We start from the raw sequence: 3,937 nt of genomic DNA, 5'->3' as shown, positions 1-3,937 counted from the left end.
AACAGACTTGTGCAGGCTCCTGTCAGCCCGCTTTTGGCGGACTGAACCTTTTGAATCACCGCACTCATAACAGTGTGGTGTTCCTCGTTGATGGAGGCGCCGTTAAGCGCCTCCAGCAAATTGTCCGGCGCCTCCGGATGGACGGAGGTCGCCGGCAGCGTAGGCTCGCCCTTCTTATGAAGGCGCCGCCTGTCGGACTCTGGAACCGTTGGTGGTTCCGGAGCAGTGTTCGGCCCTGGGCCGGACTTAGATCCCTCCGGGGCTTTGCCCCCTTTGGGCCCGGAGTCCGGGAGGTCGCCTTGGGGCGCCTCTAGGACCACCTCCTCCTGGTTCGGTCCCTTTTGGGACTCCACCTCGGCGTCGCCCGCAGGGAGTGGGGAGGAAGCCGTCGGAAGTGAAGCGCTATTCACATCCGACGAATTCAGGGAGCCGCTCGACGAATCGCCGAGCTGAACTCTGGGTGGACTGCATAATTAAAATTCGGCATCAGAAGCTATCAAATAATAGAGGGGCGCCATGAGTCATTCGGGTAGCCGGACACTTACGATTTTGCCAGGGGCTTGACCCTGGAAAGCCATTCCTCCCTGGTGTCTTCGGCATCGGAGGCATAGTCCGGCAGAAGGGTCTTCCCCTTCTTGGCCCCCTCGGCCTCCCCAGTTGGGGCAGCCTTCCTTTTCTTTCCTCCCCCCGTTGGAGGGGGAGAGGCTTCTTCTTCTTCTTCCTGCTCCTCGTCTTCTGAGGCGGAGGGTGCGTCAGGGTCGTCGGGCGATGAATCCGGTACCACCAGGCGCCGGGAGCTCTTTTGAGTCCCCGTGGCCTTCTTCTTGGCCTTCTTCTCCGGCACCACGTGAGGTGCCGGAACCAGCAGCTTCGTTAAATGAGCGTACGCTGGGTCTTCGGGCAAAGGAGCTGGACAGTTAATCTGTCCGGCCCTCTTTTGCCAGTCCTATCAAAGGGATGGGGGTTTAAATCCCGCATAAAATCAAATCTATGGAAAACAGATACCCCGTAATGGGAAAATTAGCTCACTACGCTGGCTTGGCGCTTGGCGCAGAATCCGCGATCCTCGGTGACGGGAGGCGAGACCTCGGAGCTCTTGAATAGCACCTTCCATGCATCCTCGTGCTTTGTGTCGAAGAGCCGGGACAGAGTCTGGTGCTGGGCCGGGTCGAACTCCCACAAGTTGAAAGCCCGTCGTTGACACGGGAGAATCCGGCGGAAGAGCATGACCTGGACTATGGTGACAAGTTTAACCTTCCTGCTAATCAGGTCTTTGATGCAGGTTTGAAGTGTGGTCACTTCTGCCGAATTACCCCATGACAGGCCCGTCTCTTTCCAGGACGTGAGCCGTGTGGGAATGCCAGATTGGAATTCGGGAGCCGCTGCCCATTCAGGGTCACGCGGCTTGGTGATGTAGAACCACCCCGATTGGCACCCTTTGATGGTCTCTACGAAGGCGCCCTTGAGCCATGTAACGTTGGGCATCTTGCCCACCATGGCGCCTCCGCACTCCGCTTGGCGTCCGCCCACGACCTTCGGCTTGACGCTGAAGATCTTTAGCCATAGGCCAAAGTGAGGCTGGATGCGGAGGAAGGCCTCGCACACGACGATGAACGCCGAGATGTTGAGGATGAAGTTCGGGGGCAGATCATGGAAGTTCAGGCCGTAGTAGAACATGAGCCCCCGGACAAACGGGTGAAGAGGAAAACCTAGTCCGTGGAGGAAATGGGGAAGGAAAACAACCCTCTCATGGGGCCTAGGGGTGGGGATGAGCTGCCCCTCGTCTGGAAGCCGGTGCGCAATGTCGTTGTGCAGGTATCCGGCTTTTCGCAACCTTTTGATGTGCCCCTCCGTGACGGAGGAGGCCATCCACTTGCCTCCCGCTCCGGACATAGTTGGAGTAGGTCGAGGCGAGATGGGCGGGCTTGGGCGCTGGAGCTCGAGTACGCAGGAAGGGATAAGCAAAGGAGGAAGAAGGCGTAAATGGAAAGGGTAGATCATTATCCCCTTATATGGGCGGCCGAAACTGCGAGCCCCCACCGTCCTAATAAAACTCGCTTATCCCCAAGCGCCACGGTTAATGGCGCGGTTGGGTTACCCAGGCCCGTATTGATGAGAATCCCGGAATAAGGGGACACGATCTCTGCTTTGACAAGAAGTGCCAAGGAAACCGCCTCGCTAAACGCGTTGAGGTGGAACAGTAAAATGAATAAAAGCCTGGCCGTGGCGTGAGGTCACGTTACGGAATACGTCAGCAGATTAGATTGGTGCAAATGTTGTTCTCTCTATGGTGGCATGTGGAAATTATTTTGCAGAGCCGGATACTATCCTGGTGTTCAACATCTTCTATGAAGTATTCGGAAGAGGAACCCGCCTTGCAATGCCGAAGACAACTTGCGCGCTGGACTCGTCGTCATTGAAGCCTGGTTCAGGGGCTACTGAGGGAGTCCTGAATTAGGGGGTGTCCGGATGGCCGGACTATGACCTTTGGCCGGACTCCTGGACTATGAAGATACAAGATTGAAGACTCCGTCCTATGTCCGGATAGGGACTTTTCTTGGCGTGGAAGGCAAGCTTGGCGATTCGATATGAAGATCTCCTCCCATTGTAACCGACTCTGTGTAACCCTAGCCCTATCCGGTGTCTATATAAACCGGAGAGTTTTAGTCCGTAGGACGAACAACAATCATACCATAGGCTAGCTTCTAGGGTTAAGCCCCTCTGATCTCGTGGTAGATCAACTCTTGTAATATCCATACCATCAATATTAATCAAGCAGGAGTAGGGTTTTACCTCCACCGAGAGGGCCCGAACCTGGGTAAAAACATCGTGTCCCTTGTCTCCTGTTACCATCCGCCTAGACGCACAGTTCGGGACCCCCTACCTGAGATCCGTCGGTTTTGACACCGACAGGCGCCTCAACCACTAGTTTCCCATGCATTGACGCTTACTGCATTAGTTCGCCGTTGTTCCGCACAGGGAGCGGAGCAAAGCAGCGTGAGATGGGTTGCCCATTTAAGTTATTATATGTTCTACAGATCCTTCTGGAAGGTGCTGATACAATTTTTTCATGATTTGGTTTTTCTGTTTTTCTTTACCGATTTTATATTTGTATTTGTATTTTTTTCAAAAATTATTAGGAATTTTGGAAATTGCTTGGATTAAAAGATGTTCAAAAATTCAAAACATGATCAAATTTTAAAAAATCACCATGTATTTATTCCCTCCGTTTCTAAATATAAGCCTTTTTAGAAATTTCAATACGAACTACATACGGATGTATATAGACGTATTTTAGAGTGTAGAATCACTCATTTTACTCCGTATGCAGTCCATACTGGAATCTCTAAAAAGAATTATATTAAGAAACAGAGGAGTAAATGGTAAAAAAAACAATGTTCACACTTCTACAAAGTGCTCAAATATTCCAGAATCAATTAGATTTCTTAAAAAATGTCCGCATCTAAGAAATGTTTGGATGTTTATAAAAATGTTGACAATTTTTTTTGAAAAATGTTTGCATTTTATAGAAATTTGTTTACAAACATTTATAAATTTTCACCTTAAAGGTTCTTAATTTTTTTTCTAATAATAGTCACTTGTAGAAAATATAATTTTTCATGTTCTGTCAAAAATTGTCCAAAAAAACAACTGAAAACCAAAAGAAAGCACTAAAAAATATATGCTACAGTTTCGCTTGCTAGAATCTTGTGCCAATAGATCGTAGTCGTGGGGAGCCCCTGTGCGATCGAGCAACGAAATGGCGCAGAGAGTGTTGTATCTAGGAACCTAATTAAGGGGTACCACTTGTAGGGCTTCTGTAGAGGTCACTTTCGCCAGGGTGCCAAGTAGTGCATCAAGCCGCCGTCATGTATCGCGTGTTAGACGCACCCTTGGGATTTCTTTTTTTTTTCAGCATGCGTTTTCGGCATTTATT

The sequence above is a fragment of the Triticum aestivum genome, chromosome 2B (assembly GCF_018294505.1).
Source record: "Triticum aestivum cultivar Chinese Spring chromosome 2B, IWGSC CS RefSeq v2.1, whole genome shotgun sequence".
In the NCBI taxonomy this organism is placed as follows: domain Eukaryota; kingdom Viridiplantae; phylum Streptophyta; class Magnoliopsida; order Poales; family Poaceae; genus Triticum; species Triticum aestivum.
Note: the sequence above shows the minus strand (reverse complement) of the source record.